This window comes from Oryctolagus cuniculus, chromosome 1, assembly GCF_964237555.1.
Source record: "Oryctolagus cuniculus chromosome 1, mOryCun1.1, whole genome shotgun sequence".
NCBI lineage: Eukaryota > Metazoa > Chordata > Mammalia > Lagomorpha > Leporidae > Oryctolagus > Oryctolagus cuniculus.
The window spans coordinates 19,336,691-19,354,332 of record NC_091432.1 but is presented as its reverse complement, the minus strand read 5'-3'; the positions used below and the strand labels follow the sequence as shown (position 1 = coordinate 19,354,332).

The 17,642-nt window shown below is 45.7% G+C and overlaps 1 protein-coding gene across 4 annotated transcripts in view; it reads right to left on the bottom strand.

The window, feature by feature from the left end:
• Positions 1-17,642, bottom strand: part of HARBI1 (harbinger transposase derived 1) — a 60,294-nt gene that overhangs the window by 28,102 nt on the left and 14,550 nt on the right. For 3 of the 4 annotated variants that reach the window (XM_070071069.1, XM_070071072.1, XM_051826449.2), the window contains one exon: positions 15,463-17,217. The exons of the other annotated variant lie outside the window; for it this stretch is intronic. The gene's annotated coding sequence lies outside the window, so the exon portion shown is untranslated. Of the gene's footprint in view, positions 1-15,462; positions 17,218-17,642 lie in introns of those variants that run through there. 4 annotated transcript variants of the gene reach the window in all.

Here is a 17,642-nt window from a genome sequence, read left to right as displayed (position 1 = left end):
CATTTAAATTATGTATTTATTAGTGGAATTATTTGTTTATTGTCTCCTCTGGACTATAATCTTAGGTATGAACAACATATTTCTTTCACTCTAGTCTTAGTGTAGTGAGAGTAGTTTAGAGAGTCTACAACTGTTTTTAGTTTTTTAAAACATTTATTGAGGCCGGCGCTCTGATGTAGTGGGTAAAGCTGCTCCATGCAATGCCCACATCCCATATGGGTGCTGGTTCGAGTCCCAGCTGTTCCACTTCCAATCATAGCTCTCTGCTATGGCCTGGGAAAGCAGAAGACGGCCCAAGTTCTTGGGCCCCTGTACCCATGTGGGAGACCCAGAAGAAGCTCCTGGCTCCTGGTTTCAGATTGGCACAGCTCTGGCCATTGTGGCCTTCTGGGGAATGAACCAGAGGATGGAAAACCCCTCTCACTTGCTCTGCCTTCTTTTTTAAAAAGATTTATTTAATTGGGGGCTGGCACTGTGGCACAGTGGGTTAACACCCTGGCCTGAAGTACTGGCATCCCATATGGGTGCCGGTTTGAGATCCAGCTGCTCTTCTTCCAGTCCAGCTCTCTGCTATGGCCTGGAAAAGCAGTGGAAGATGGCCCAAGTCCTTGGGCACCTGCACCCCCGTGAGAGACCCAGAAGAAGCTCCTGGCTCCTGGCTTTGGATCAGCGCAGCTCTGCCATTGCAGCCAATTGGGGAGTGAACCAGAGGATGGAAGACCTCTCTCTCTCTTTCTGCCTCTCCTCTCTCTGTAACGCTGACTTTCAAATAAACAAATAAACATTTAAAAAATAGATTCATTTATTTGAAAGGCAGAGTTACAGAGAAAAGGAGACAGACACATTTATCTTCTGTCTACTGGTTCAATGCACAAATGGCCACAATGGCCTGGGCTGGAGCTTCTTCTGGGTCTCCCACATGGGTGACAGGGGCTCAAGCAATTGGGCCATCTTCTCTTTCTCTATCTGCAACTCTGACTTTCCAATAAATTAAAAAAATTTTTTTTGAAATAGGGGCCAGCGCTGTAGAACAGTGAGCTGCCTGCAGTGCCAGCATCCCATATGGGCACTGGTTTGCATCCTACTGCTCTTCTGATCCAGCTCTCTGCTATGGCCTGAGAAGGCAGTAGAAGATGGGCACCAGTTCAAGACTCAACTGCTCCACTTTCAATCCAGCTCTCTGCTATGGCCTGGGAAAGCAGTAGAAGATGGCCCAAGTGCCTGGGCCCCTGCACCCATGTGGGAGACCTGGAAGAAGTTCCTGGCTCCTGGCTTTAAATCAGCCCAGCTCTGGCACTGCAGCCATTTGGGGAGTAAACCAGCAGATAGAAGACCTTTCTTTCTCTCCCTCTCTCTGTAACTCTACCTCTCAAGTACATAAAAAAATTTTTTTTTTTAAATTAAGATGTTGGCCGGCGCTGTAGTTCAATAGGCTAATCCTTTGCCTGCAGCGCCGGCACACTGGGTTCTAGTCCCGGTCAGGGCACCGGATTCTGTCTGGTTGCTCCTCTTCCCATCCAGCTCTCTGATGTGGCCCAGGAGTGCAGTGGAGGATGGCCCAGGTCCTTGGGCCCTGCACCCGCATGGGAGACCAGGAGAAGCACCTGGCTCCTGGCTTCGGATCAGCATGGTGCGCCATGGCCAGCCACTGGGGGGTGAACCAAAGGAAAAGGAAGACCTTTCTCTCTGTCTCTTTCTCTCACTGTCCACTCTGTCAAAAAAAAAAACAAAAAACAAAAAAATTAAGATGTTTATTTGAGTGTAAAAACAAAACTGAAACTCATGCATTTTCATATGTTCACTCTGGTAGCTTTTTCTCTAAATATCATTCTTTTCCATTTGTTTAATCAACTTCTTCGAAATCCTTCAAGCATCCATCATTTTTTATTGTTTACAAGCTGTTTATTTTTTAAATTTTTAATCTAGAAACCTTTTATTTAAGGTATACAAATTTCATGCATTTCATATATACAAATTCAGGACATAGTGATTATTCCCACCCAACCCTTCCTCCCACCTGCACTCCCACCCTTTTCCTCTTCCCTCTTCTATTCCCCTTATCTTTTTTTCTTTCTTCTAAAGATTTATTTATTTATTTGAAAGGCAGACCTTCAGAGAGGCAGAGAGAGAGAGAAAGAGAGAGAGAGGTCTTCCAGCTGATGGTTCACTTCCCAGGTGGCCACAATGGGCAGAGCTGGGCAGATGTGAAGCCAGGAGCCAGGAGCTTCTTCCAGGTCTCCCACATGGGTGCAGGGGCCCAAGCACTTGGGCCATCCTCTACTGCTTTCCCAGGCCATAGCAGAGAGCCGGATTGAAAGTGGAGCAGCTGAGTCTTGAACTGGTGCCCATAGGGGATGCCAGTGCTGCACCAGCCCCTCCCTTTCTTATCTTTTACAAAGAACTATTTTCAATTAACTTTATATACATACATCAGTTTTAACAGATGATAATATTCAGAAGCTTGCTTAGACATTTCCTACCTGTTTTGCAAAGAAATGTTCTTCTATTCCTAAAATAGCTCTGGTCTGTTTTGCTACATATCTTACAAGATCCTCAAAATTCTATCTTATATTTGGAACTTTGTTTCAGGGGCTGTTGTTGCTTCCTGGGCTTCTTGCTCCCAGTAAGGGCTCTTCCTTTTACTTGAATTTGAAGAGCTCCAAGGGAAGGAGGAATAATTATGCTGCTTTAACTTTCTCTTCCCTATTAGAGGTTTTTCAAAAGCACCTAAATTTCTTTCTTTTCTAAAAATTTCTTTAGTGAAAGAGTTACACAGAGTGAGAGATCTCTCTGCTGGCTCAGTCCCTAAATGGCTGCAAAGGCTAGGGCTGGGTCAGAAGGCAGTAGCCTGTCACTCCATCAGGGTCTCTCATGTCAGTGGCAGCAGCCCAAGCACTTGGCCATCTGCTGCTGCTTTCGCAAGTGCATTAGCAGGGAGCTTGATCAGAAGCAGAGCAGCCAGGACTCAAACTGGTGCTCATTTGGGATGTTGGTGTTGCAGGTAGCAGCTTACCATGCTATGCCACAACGCAGGCCCCAGCAACTTAAAATTTCAGTCTAAGTACCACCATTATTTGTTTTCCTTTTGAAGAACATATATATAATCTCTAACTTGTTATATTAACATTGATAATAACGGCTGGCATATTTGTACACAGTATGTCTCATATCAGGAGAGGCATAAAGAATTAAGTAACTTGCCCAAGTTACAGAACCAGTAGACAATGGTGCTGGGATTTGAACTCAGGTTGCCTGGCTCCAAAGTCAGTGCCACTATGCTGTTATTAAAAGTTTGGCAAGTTGGAGCTGGTGCTGTAGCATAGCAGGTAAAACTACCACCTGCAGTGCCAGCATCCCATACAACTGCGAGTTCTAGTCCCGGCTGCTCCACTTCCAATCCAGCTCTCTGCTATGGCCTGGGAAAGCAAGAGAAGATGGCCCAAGTCCTTGGGCCCCTTGCACCTGTGTGGGACACTTGGGGAGTGAATCAATGGAGGGAAGACCTCTCTCTCTCTCTCTCTCTGCCTGTGCCTCTCTCTAACTCTGCGTTTCAAATAAATAAATAAACAAATCTTAAAAAAAAAAGTTTCACAAGAGATATTTTTCTGTCCTGTTTTCATCAGTCACCTAGACTGAAATACCCCAATCTCTCCCCAAGATTGAACATGCTTATTAATTCTCTCCAGCTCAGTAAAATTTCAGATACATCATTGTATCACAGAATACATACCTAAAACAGTTATTTTGTTTCATTGAAGAATGACTATATGTTCTATCCCAGGGAGAAGAAATGTACAAATGATGAAATGAAATGTGACATTTGCCTCAATTCATTCTACAGATAGAAATATAATTCCAGGGGCCGGCGCTGTGGTGCAGCGGGTTAACACCCTGGCCTGAAGCGCCAGCATCCCATATGGGCCCTGGTTCTAGTCCCGGCTGCTCCTCTTCCAATCCAGCTCTCTGCTATGGCCTGGGATAGCAGTAGAAGATGGCCCAAGTCCTTGGGCCCCTGAACCTACATGGGAAGACCCTGAGGAAGCTCCTGGCTCCGGGCTTCAGATCAGCACAGCTTCAGCCGTTGCAGTCATCTGGGGAGTGAACCAGCGGATGGAAGACCTCTCTCTCTGTCTCTACCTGTCTCTGTAAGTGTCTTTCAAATAAAAATAAATAAATCTTTAAAAAAAAAAAAAAGAAATATGATTCCAATAAGCAGTAGTAAAAAATGTTTGTAAATATTTTAAATTTATTGGAATAAAGGCATCAAACAAGATTGGAAGGTTTTTTACACATTTAAAAATGGTCTGTTTTTGCCCTGGGGCCCCAGCTCCAAAAGATTTCACCACCTCCCATTAGCACCACCTTGCAGACCAACCCTTTAACACACAGTCCTTTGGGGGACATTCAATACTCAAGGCATCTTCAGGTGCACCTATAGTAAGGGCCTCAGAAAAGCCCTTAGGTGTGCTCTTGAAACAGGTTGTAATAAAAGCCCTGCCCACTCCCTCTCTGCTTCCTGGCTTGCACGTGATGCTTCCTCTACTTACCTTCCACCATCCGTCATGCAACCTTCACCACAGCCTGGATCATACCATTTGGAAGTTCAGCCTCCAAAACTGTGAGCTAAATAAACCTCTCCTTCACAAGTGACTTGTCTCAGGTATTTTATTTTACTAACGAAAAAAAACTAACTGATGTGGCTTGTATCCTGCACTGTAATTCACTGAACTCAACTTCCAAAGAATTTTATTTGGAAATTTAATTTGGAAAAAATAATAACTGGGAACTAATTAAATTTAGAATACGTTAAAAATAAAAAATTAGTCACTGGTTATACATGCTGTATGTTCACAAGGCACAGTCATCCTTTACTATGCCAACTCCAATGTGATTATACACTAAGTATCAATAATACTTGTAACATTTTTTTTATTTTTTATTTGAAAGACAAAGTTACACAGAAGCAGAGGCAGAGAGAGAGAGAGAGAGAGAGCAAGAGAGGTCTTCCATCCGCTGGTTCACTCTCCAGATGGCCACAATGGCTGAAGCTGTGCCAGTCTGAAGCCAGGAGCCTGGAACTTTCTCTGGGTCTCCCACACAGGTGCAGGGACCCAAGGACTTGGGCCGCCTTCTATTGCTTTCCCAGGCCACAGCAGAGAGCTGGACTGGAAGTAGAGCAGCCAGGACTCAAACCAGTGTCCATATGGGATGCCGGCACTGCAGACAATGGCTTTACCCACTACGCCAGCTCCTTGTAACATTCTTTAATTAAGACTTTCCACTATGGGGTGAATATTGTGGCACAGCAAGTTAAGCTGCTGCTTAAGATACCTGCATCCTGTATCCAAATGCCAGTTCAAGCCCCAGCTACTCCGCTCCTGATCTACCTTCTTGCTGATGCACCAGGGAAGGCAGCAGACAACCTAAGTGCTTGGACCCCTACCAACTACGTGGGTAACCTGAATAGAGTTCCAGGAACCTGATTTCAACTTGGCCCAGCCTTGGATACTATGGACATTTGGGCAGTGAACTTGTAGACAGAAGAGGTTTGTCTGCTGCTCTTTCAACTAGAAGAAAAATAAAAAAGCATTTTCTATAAAAGAAAAGACGTCCACTGTGATGCCACAGGGAGACTACTTTACAGTCCCATGATGGCATTATTGCAACTTCTCAGAGTGATTAAAGATGCAATAACCGAAGGTTCCAACCCCTCGGAACATCCCATGCCTACCTAACTCCTCCTGCATCCATCTCGCTGTAAACCCTTCAGAACACTTGTTCCTTCAGAACACTTGTTCCAGACTAAATTTCTTTTTTTTTTTTAAGATTTATTTTATTTATTTGAAAGACAGAGTTACAGAGAGAAGTAGACACAGAGAGAGAGAGAGAGGTCTTCCATCCACTGGTTCACTCCCCAGATGGCCGCAACGGCCAGAGCTGCGATGATCCTAAGCCAGGAACCAGGAGCCTCTTCCAGTCTCCCAAGCGGGTGCAGGGGCCCAAGGACTTGGACCATCTTCCACCACTATCCCAGGCCATAGCAGAGAAATGGATTGGAAGAGGAGCACCCGGGACTAGAAATGGCACCCAAATGGGATGCCAGCACTTCAGGCCAGGGCCTTAACCTACTGCGCCACAGCACTGGCCCCACAGACTAAATTTCAATATTTATTGGGTACCTGGTCAACCAGGCTCCCCAGTGGAATAAATTCTCTGAGGGTAAGAATACCTATTGCTACCTCTGTATCCTTGCATCTAATGGGTCTTTAATAAATACTTGCCAAATGAAAAAATGTCTAAAAAGGTAAGGGTTGAAATATACAATCACAATCATGAAATAGTTCCAGGGGCAAGCATTTAGCCTAGTAGTTAAGACCCTGGTCATCGCTTCTCGGCCTTTTGGCTAAGATCTAGTGTAGTTAAGACCCTGGTTAAAGGGCCAGCGTTGTGGCACAGCAGGTTAAACTGTCACTTGCAACATAAGGATCCTGTATCAGAATGGCAGTTTAAGTTTATCTGCTCTGCTTCCAATTCAGCCTTCTGCTAATATGCATAAGATGTTCCAAGTACTTAGGCCCTTGCCACCCACATGGAGACTGGGATGGTGTTCCTGGTGCCTAGCTTTGGCCTGACCCAGAACTAGCTGCTGTGGCCATTTAGGTGAGTGAACGAGCAGATGAAAGATCTCTTTCTTTCTCTTTCTCGTTTTCCCTCTCCCCGTGCTTTTCTTTCATATAAATAAATCTTTATTTTTTTAAGATTGTATTTATTTATTTAAGAGGTAGCATTATAGACAGTGAGAAGAAGAGACTGAGAAAAAGGTTGTCCATCTGCTGGTTCACTCCCCAAATGACCAAAATGGCCAGAGCTGAGCTGATCTGAAGCCAGGAGCCAGGATCTTCTTCCATGTCTTCCACACGGGCCCAAGTGCTTAGGTCATCTTCTTTTTTTTTTTTTTTTTTTTTTTTTTTTTAGATTTATTTTATTTATTTGAAAGACAGAGTTAGAGAGAGAGGTAGAGACAGAGAGAGAGGTCTTTCATCCGCTGGTTCACTCCCCAAGTGGCCACAATGGCCAGAGCTGCACTGATCCGAAGCCAGGAGCCAGGAGCTTCCTCCAGGTCTCCCACGTGGGTACAGGGGCCCAAGGACTTGTGCCATCTTCTACTGCTTTCCCAGGCCATAGCAGAGATCTGGATTGGAAGAGGAGCAGCTGGGACTAGAACCGGCACCCATATGGGATGCCGGCACTGCAGGCCAGGGTGTTAACCTGCTGCACCACAGCGCCAGCCCCTTAGGTGATCTTCTACTGCTTTCCCAGGCCATAGCAGAGAGCTGGATTGGAAGAAAAGCAGCCAGGACTAGAACAGGCACCTATATAGGATGCTGGCACTGCAGGCAGAGGATTAACCTACCATAGCACCGGCCCCTAAATAAATCTTTAAACCACAAAAACAAGGATGCCAGTTAAAACACCCACCTCCTGCATCCAGTTTGACATCCAGCTCTGGCTCCTGACTGCAGCTTCCTGTTAATGTTACTAGGGGAGAAGCAGTGATGGCTCAAGTAGTTGGGTTCCTGCCACCAACATGAGACCTGGACTGAGTTCCCAGCTCCTGACTTTAGCCCGGCACCGTCCCAGCTATTGTGGGCATTTGACGAGTAAACCAGAAGATGGGACACACTCTGGCTCTCTATCAAATACATAAATAAAAATTTAACAAAGAAATAGAAAATAGATAGTTCCAAAAAGTCTGACAGGAAGACCACATGCCTAAAACAAAATGGTAACAACAACAACAAAAAAAAGTGAATCACAGTACTAGAACAATATACAATGAAGAAAGGAAAAGATTCTGGTACAGAAGTGGCAATTATCAACCCTAAAAGCAGAGAAAGAGACCCAGAAGTCAGAAAAGACAGAGCTATAGGTCAGCGTCGTGGTAAAGCATGTTGGGCCACTGCCCGTAACGCCACCATCCCATGAGTCTCATCTGCTCCACTTCTGTCCAGCTCCCTACCAATGCACCTGGAGAGCAGCAGATGATGGCCCAAGTACTTGGGCCTTGTCACCCACATGCAAAACCTGCATAGAGTTCCTGGCTCCTGGCTTTGGCCTGACCCGAGCCTGCTGTTGTGGCCATTTCAGGGATGAACCAGAGGATGAAAAATTGCTCTCCCTCTCTTTCTCTGCAACTACCTTTCACATAAATAAATAATTCTTTAAAAAAGAAAAGATAGAGTGAATATCACACTAATCCACAGATCACAAGGCAAAGCTAAAAGAGAGAAGGTCAATTTCCTTTCCAACTAAAGATGCAGCACCTAAAACCCATCTTCACTAGCACTTCCAAGTACTTACTCCTTTCCAGATGCATATTACCAAGCTTGTGCAGGTTTAATGTCTGTTCGTCTCATTCTGCATAGTTGTCTGACAATGCTACCTTGAAAGTACAAGTAGCAGGTTGCCCAGGAACCTATATGACAATGGTTCACTGTCGTTGTAGGACAGCCTGGAAGTTAATATCTGATGAATACTTTGTATTTCTAAAGCAGTGTGCATACATTTTCTCAACAGAAATGTTATGATAGATGTATTATCTTTTCTACTCTTTAAATATAGACTCAGAAAAGCATTCAAAAACTTAGATTTGAATCTCAGCTCTGTCACGTACCTGCCGTGTGACCTTGGTCAAAGTGTTTATTCTTTCTCAGCACCAGTAGAGAGATACAGAAAATACTATCTCCAAGGGGGAAATAACATCTACCCTAAACTACATTATGAGTACCAAATATGTTAATTCATGTAAAAACAGCATGACACAGCAAGTGATCAATAAATAGCTGTAGCCTTCCCTGCAGCCTCTTTCAATAATTTGTACAGAATTTCTCAGCTAGTAAGCTGGTAAGCCTAGGACTTAAACTCAGGTCTCCTGTTTCCTTAATCTATCTTTTTCTTACCACACTGCATTGGCAGACTGCCACACACTGCTAGGCCGTAAATATATTCTGGCAATAACTGATCAGAAAATAATTTTTATCTATCAGTAACTTATTTTAACTTTCTAAAACAGGGGGAAAATAGATCTAAGTAACTTGGGGGGGATGCAAGGCAGGGGCTTGGAAAATTAAAATAAAAATTCCAATCAAATAATGGGATAAGCTGTGCTATGGCACTTCTTTACAAACAGAAATTATTATAAGAAGGGCTGGCACTGTAGTGTAGTGGGTGAACCTGCCATCTGTGGTGCCAGTTCAAGTCCTGGCTCCTTCTCTTCCAATCCAGCTCTCTGTTATGGCCTGGGAAAGCAGAAGATGATGGCCTAAAAGTCCTTGGGCCCTTGCACCCACGTGGGAAACCGTGAAGAAGCTCCTGTCTCCTGGCTTCAGATTGGCCCAGCTCTGGCTTTTGCTGCCATTTGGGGAGTGAACCAGCAGATGGGAAGACTTTCTCTCTCTCTCTCTCTCTCTCTCTCTCTCTCTGCCTCTGCCTCTCTGTAACTCTGCCTTTCGAATAAATAAATATTAAAAAAAGGAAATTATTACAAGAAATTAAAACCTCACTCTGGGTTTAGGAGGAACAGCTGAAGGAAAAAATAAGAACAACTATGATTAAAGAAAGTGAAGTCTGGGGGGCGGGGGGGTTGCTTTTATTTTTTGGTAAACCAAACTACTGAGCAAACCAAAAATTAACTACATGCTATTCCAAAATTACCCCCATTAATGTGAGACATATCTTAGAAAAAGAGAGCTTGGCATGCTAACAACAATTTTTTTTTCTGTAATTTCTTTAAGAGATAAATGGGAAAAGTGATAAACTGTTAACATGCACAGGCACTTGAAGTTCATAAATGTTTGTATCTAGTATTAATAAGCAGCATAGATGATAATATGGCATGATAAAAAGAGTAAAAGTTCCAGGAGTTTCTTAACACATAATGAAAACATTTTATAAATTAAACAAATGCATAAGCTATTACTCTATTAATAAAAGTAACCAACTGTTTTCAAGTGATACACACAACTCTGATCCAGGCCAAGTTCCAGAAGACATTCAAAGATGTTCACATCTCTAATAATCCCAAAGAATTTTCTAATAAGAGAAGAATTCAGTCACATTCTGAACCTGTACACTTCTGGAAGGGAATGCCAGACGAGAGCCTAATCTGACTTCGACAGAACAACTCAAGATTTACCCAATAAGTTAAAAGCTGTGTAAACCATCACAAAGCTGGAGAGAAACTGATGAGAAGCTCCATCTCTGAATCCCCCCTTCCCACCACCAACATCAAATTCTTTGTCTGCCTCAAGGCAACTGAAGTCTCTGCCAACTATATCCTACAGAAACAACAAAATGTTCCCCACATTTCTTCACGACACTCACAGCCATCTCCATTTATTATTTAGCATTCATTAGGAGCCACTGAGATGCTATTTACAATTCTAAATTCTACGCTGAGCCTATTAACTCCCAGTGGACAATGACGATTCCTTCTCTTAAGTTCTTTCCTCTGATAAACATTCTCTTCTGCCATAAAAACTTTTTCAGAGAATACACATTCTTCACCGTAACTTCCCAATCTAAATTCTCCCTAAAGAGGGGCCAGTGGTTCTTCAACAATCCCTGTCTGGAAGCACAGAGGTCCAGGAAACTAGGAAACTGCTCATGATTAAGGACTTTTCATTTAAACCTTGCTGACCTCGCACATAAAATTAAAGAAACAGTATCTTTCTAAAAAGCCTGTGAGAATCTTTTAAAAACTATGCAGGAACATAGACTTGTACAGTTTCCATCCGAGGTCTAGGAATTTGACCAGCTCTCCCTTAAAGACATTCTCCCTCTGGTTCCATACTCTGTGGACACTCATTCCACCCAGAAGGACCTGCAGGCTGATTTATTTTCTCCAACAAAGTAACAAGTTAGGATCTGGACACTGAATCTTATAACAAAATGAATTCGAACATTTAGTCTTCGGGTGTCCAAGCTGGGAGAGAAAAGAGAAACATAATGGAATTTCCAAAACGGTAATCTTCAAAGTAAATATCTCAGAATATTTGAGTGATTTCTACACACTCTTTTTAACTATAGCAGATGAGGCGACTAATCCCCTATTCACATAGGACCGAAATGTTCCTAAAGACACTTTGTGGATTTCCTTTGGAGACTTTCTCAAAAGCAAACCCTCACAGGGCAGGTGTCTAACTTCAAAACGTGGACCATCCTTTGTCAGACCCTAACCGCTTAACGCCCTAGTAGAAAGATTTCCAGAGCAGGCTGAGAGGAGGACTCAGCATCGAACAGCAAGGCAACTGAACAGCAAGCAAAACTATCTATCAAAGAAACAAAAAGTAACTGTCATTGCTACTCTTGCTAAAGTGATACAAACTTTGAAAAACCAGCCGAAAGATCACGTGGTTTCTCAACTTCCCAACCCTCCAGTGATAGAATGTATACTTCCAGAATCACAGGCAACCAAACGACCAATGTGCATAAAATGATAAAATGGGGCGCGGGGCGGGCCGGGGGGTGGGGGACGTGGAGGAGAACGACAGAACTGGCAAACGGCAGAAAGGGACTTAAGGTGCATTTAATGATCTGTCGCGGGCTTGGGGGAAAAATCACGGCACAGAACTCTGCCTCCGACCCAAAAGAGACAAGAACAAGACACTTCGCTCGGAGAGGCCTCCGCCTACTCAAAGGTCCCTTCAAAGGTCGCACGCAGTGGGGGTCCCCAGGGCGACTCGGTCATGACACCCGAAGCCTTAGGAAGGGGAATGGGAGAAGGGCAGGAAAGTCAAGGCGCCGAGAGAGCCCTGTCCGTCCCTGGAAAGCGATTTTGCCCCCACACGCCGGGGCTGCAGACACCCGCCCCAGACCCAACCTCCTCTGCCTCCCGAACCACCTCGGGCAGCCCCAGCATCTCTCGCTCCTTCCGGCTTCTCCCTCAGTTCCGGGCTGCCCTCCGGCCGCGCCCCCGAACGCAGCCGGGCGGCCCTCCTCGGGCCCTGGCCCCGCGGCCCGGCCGCTAGCCCACCCGCCGGCGCCAAGGTCTCCTCAACCCCGCGACAAGAAGGATGCCGGGCCGGGCCTCCCAGGCTCCTCCCGGGCCTACCTGTAAGGCGGGCAGGGGCTCGATTTGTTGCCCGGCGGACGGGCTGAGCTACAGAGAGAAGGAAGTATGAAGCGGGAAGGAAGAAAGGGGTCCGATCTACGGACCGGCGGGAGAAGGCGACCTGCGCCCGCGGCCTCGCGGATAACTCAGCCCCCGACCTGGCGCCGCCGCCGCTCAGGAGACATCAAGCAAGAAGACGGCGCAAAAGATCACCGAATGCACGAACGCCTCAGACATCAAAGGAAGAGCGTGCGAGCAATCGTTCAAGGCACTAGAGCCGAGCGCCGAAAAACAGCTCGACTCCAATTCAAGGTCCGGCTCCTGTCCAAGGCATAAATAAACAAACTCAGATCCTAAGCCGCGGAGAAAAGTAGCCCACGCTTCTGCCATTTTCTGACGGTTACCGGCTGTTTACGTTTAGAGAACTGGAGTTCTTCGTGTGTTGAAGATCAAATCATAACGCAGTAACACTTGTCTTGACTATAGTTCAGCGACTTCCTTATGGACTCCCAACACTGTCCCCATTGATCAAATCCCTAAACCTCTTTAACCCGTAGTCTCCTCACAAAACAGCGAGGCGAATCAAAGAGGGAGGCAGAAACAGAACCAGAGGGAATCCAGACTGAGAAACAAAGTAAACAATCCCTACTAATGCTACAAGTTAACCAACGGAAGCTGGGAAAACCCAGGGTCACGCATGCTGACCTCTGGGTGGGGGGAGGGCGCAGTTTACGGTGTACTTTATTATTTTTACAAAAGCCTAGGACCACGAATGTGCTGCTTACATCATGATCAAAAGTCTGAGTACAGAACCTGCTAAGATGCGCTGCCATGTTCATCACCACACTATGGCTTCCTTCTGAAGTCTCTTGGTATACAGATGGATAGACGCGGCACAAATATGAATTAGTAAGGATATGCTAGGTACAATTCAGTCACTCACAGAGGTCACTGGAATGTGCATTTCCAAGAGTGAGCAACCAGTCTCCCCTACGTCCTAAGGAGGAGACTTGGAGAGAAGATGGGTATGAAAATGAAATAAGACAGTGCTAGCCCTTCAAAAGTTTATGCTCCAATGAAGGCAAAGAGCACATCTTAACATACCTTGTTCAGCTCATTCTTTTTCATCTCCTGTATGTCAGTGAAAATATTTAAGGAATAATTTACACACATGATGCTGCATAGGACTAGAATCCACAATTCACCATGTATGTGGATTAGACATGGGACTTTTGTTGTCTACCACTGTTTTAAGGAACTTACTAAAGTGAATAAACAAGAGGGTAGCTTCGTGGTGCAGCAGATTAAGCTTCCTCCTGCTGTGCCAGCATCCCATGCTCTGTTTCCAATTCAGCGTCTGTTAATGTACCTGGGAAAGCAGTGGGTGACAGCCTAAGTACTTGGGTACCTGCCACCACGTGGGAGAGCTGGATGGAGTTCTTGGCTCCTGGACACAGACTGACCCAGTCCTAGTAGTTGCATCCATTTGGGGAGTAAACCAGCAGATGGAAAATCTCTCCTCTCTCTCTAACTTTGCCTTTTAAACAAATAATAATAATAATAATAATAAAAAGAACAAACAGGTGGAGGTGTTGGGTACAGTGGTTAAATTATCACTTGGGATGCAGGCATCCCATTTGTGAGTACCTGGTTCAAACCTCAGTTCCTGATCTTTGGATCCAGCTTCCTGCTAATGCATACATAGCCTGGGAGGCCACAGATGATGTTCAAGTACTTGGGCCCCTGCCACCCATGTGGGAAATGGGAATGGACTTCCTGGCTCCTGGCTTCACCCTGGCCCAGGCCTGGCTGTTGCAAACATTTGGGCAGTGAACCAGCAGATGGACAATCTCTGTCTCTCTGCCTTTCAAATAAAATGAAATAGATAAACAGTTGGGAGTTCCCTTTCAGAAAAAAAAAAATACCTTAAATGAACAAACATTGTACCAACATTTATGAAAGTCTTTAAAAAACCTTGAAAATATGCTTCTAAATCACAAAATTTAATTTGATGATGTAGTTGTATCACAATGTATCCCTATTAAAGTCCTTAATCATGGTAGTTGTTTTTTTGGAGATACACAAAGAGAGACAGAGAGCTCCCATCCACTGCTTCAACTCCCCAAATGTCCACAATGAAGCCAGGAGCCAGGAACTCAATCCCAGTCTCCCATGTGGGTAACAAGGACCCAACTATTTAAGCCATCACTGCTACCTCCTGGTGTTCGAATCAGCCATGAAGCAGGAAACAGGAGCCAGAGCTGGGTATTAAATCCAGGTACCCCATATGCTGCACAGGTGTTCCAACTGGAAGCTTAACTATTGGGCCACACTCCTGCCTCAACAGTTGTTATTTTTAACGATTGCCCAATATTCCATTGAGGGGATATATTGACTATGCTCCCCATTGTTGAATATGTTTGTTGCTTCTAAACATTTCCTGTGTAATAGGTATTACTGCTCTTGGAGACAGGCAGTTATAACATTATTTATGATTAGGTCCTATTGCACATGAGCTAACAAAAAGAATACTGAACCAAGGTACAGGTTTAGTTCTCTGCCATGTAAAAGAAATCCAGCAATACGCAGTCCAGTGTAAGATGTGGCTGTCAGTGTCAGGGACCTGCCATCTTCTGTCTTGTTGCTTTGCATCTTCAATAAGTGGTCTTCACCTAAGATCCAAGACGACTGCTCAAGCTCCAGCCATCACATCCACATTCCAGCTACCAAAGCTGACAAAGTACGTCTTTGTCGAAAGAGAAAGGTACGTCTTTGTACAAAGAGAGAAGTACGTCTCCTAGCCATGAGGACACATCTTGAAAACAGCACAGGGCATTTCCACCCACTGAAAATTCCACTGTCTACAATTTAGTCACAAAGCCACACCTAACTTCAAGAGAAACTGGGAACTAGTCTTTATCCTGGGCAGACATATTCCCTCTAAAAGGCAATGGCAACTGGATCCCAGGTGACAACAGCAGTCTGCTACATTCCTGGAGCTACGTGAATGGGGGGGGGGGGGGGCGTTCCCTTGCTGCTTCTCAGAGCTGAGTTTACACTCCTACAACAGAACGCGCTGCGGGAGCTTCCTTCTTGAAGAGGCTTGCGCCAAGTAGTGTCTAGAGCCGTAGCCCTCACTGAAACTTGACCCAAATAATTACATTATTTTGAAACCTTGACTGCAGTGGGGGGGGGGGGGGGAGGCTAAAGAAACTAATTTCAAGGTTACCAGACATTGTCAGTTTTTCAAAAGCTGGAGACTTATATTGTGAGAAAAACATTTGAGAATGATGCAAATATTCATCAAAAATTGTCACCAGAAATGGAAATATTTGAGAAGCTGAAGCCAGACTGCTCCATAAGACGGACTGTAGAAAAGATGGTTTATTCTACAGGCAGTAGTTTATCTCTACAGATGTATTTCCTTTAAAGAATTCTTTTTGGTTTTGTTTTTTTCACATTCAGTATGTATATATATAACAGGCAGAGAGACACAGACAGGGACAGACAGGGAGAGATTCATTCACTGGTTCACGCTCCAAATGCCCTCAACAACCGGGCCTGGGCCAGGTCAAAGTCAGAAGGCAGGAACTGCATTTGGGTCTCTCACATGGGTAGTGGGGTCCCCACCACTGGATTCGTTACTGCCCCCAGAGTGCTGGAATCAGCAGCAGAGTTATGATTCAAACCCAGAAACTCTGACTGGGACATGGGTGTCCCAAGCAACGTTTTGGCCACTGTGCCAAACACCCTACCACCACCACCACACATTGTTTCCTTTTGGAATTAATTTAAGATTCAGTGTGACAGCGATCGATTGCTCTTTCTTATGCATTTAGACTGAAGACTGGATCACAAAGGTGAGGAGTTGAAACGCTCAGACTCACAGGCATCTCCTCACACTGGAGGAAGACGTGTGAAAATGAATCCAGGCAAGCAAAAGCAAAGGCCGCCTTGACTGTGCTGCTGCCGCCCTGCCCACTGGTGTGGAGTCGGTCACTCACTGTGGAGGTGACCGCTGGTCACTGTATTCTGGCGGCGTTCTCCTAGAGGAGCCACCTCACTGAAGAAGTGCTTCCTGCGAAGGAGTATGACCAATGGGCCTGGCTTGCCCAGGGCTCAGGGATTTCCCAGGATATGGGACTTTCACGACCAACATGTGGCAGCTCTGTGCAAACCAGGGGGTTGGTCGCCCTAACTATGGTCCCTGTTGCACTCAGTCACATCGAAAGAAGGTGGAAAGGCTAAACAGGTCAGAGAGGACTGAGGCATACGGGCTGGGAGAGAGGAGATGGGGGCGAAGACTGTTGCTTATCCTGGCTCTGGGCTCTGAGAAATGTGCCTCTGCTCTGCCATACTCTGGATGGTGGAAATCAGGTTTGAACCTAGCGAGGGAGCTCTGCAGCAGCACTGGCAGCGTCCAGTGGGAAGGCCAAGAAGAGGGCGTAGGCCTCGAGCAGCCAAAATGGTGAGCCAGTGGAGATTTTGCTGTCGCAACTCTATTCTGTTCTTTTGAACCTGTTCTCATCGTGCTGGTGTTCCAGGGTCATTGTTCACACTCCGGGGGGAATGGTAAAGGTAGAAGCAGTCTAGCAGTGTAGAAGTCCAGGGAATGGGAGAGACCCCAGAGGGCAGGAAACCTCTGGCAGTAGAATATGAATGAGGCTCTTCCTTCATTGGAATTATTTACATAGGATAGCTTTCCAGTGATAGCTATTAGTAGACTGAAATGTATGAACATCTTGAGGCTCTACAATCACACACACACAAAATTAGCCCTTCTGGCTGGCGCCGCGGCTCAATAGGTTAATCCTCTGCCTTCGGCGCCGGCACACCGGGTTCTAGTCCCGGTCGGGGCGCCGGATTCTGTCCTGGTTGCCCCTCTTCCTGTCCAGCTCTCTGCTGTGGCCAGGGAGTGCAGTGGAGGATGGCCCAAGTGCTTGGGTCCTGCACCCCATGGGAGACCAGGAGAAGTACCTGGCTCCTGCCTTCGGATCAGTGCGGTGCGCTGGCCACAGCGTGCCAGCTGCGGCGGCCATTTGAGGGTGAACCAACAGCAAAGGAAGACCTTTCTCTCTCTGTCTCTCTTTCACTGTCCACTCTGCCTGTCAAAAAAAAAAAAAAAAATTAGCCCTTCTATTTAAAAAACAAAGAAAGCAGTTTCTGTAAGGCTTAGGGAAACAACATTTCAACAGACTGATAGATCCTCAATGTCTTGCTGGGCAAACATGGAGACACCTCACTGAAATTTGTTCAGCTCAACAGTCTGAAATTTGCTAACTTAGGGGCAGGCACTGTGGCATGGCAGGCTAAGCCTCAGCGTGCAGCACCGGCATCCCATGTGGGCTCCCATTTTCTGGCTGCTCCTCTTCCGATCCAGCTCTCCGCTAATGGCCAGGAAAAGCTGTGGAAGATGGCCCACGTGTTTGGGCTCCTGTACCCACGTGGGAGACCCAGAAGCAGTTCCTGGCTCTTGGCTTTGGATCGGCTCAGCCATGAATTTTACGTTAGGAAACCAGCCTTCGACTAG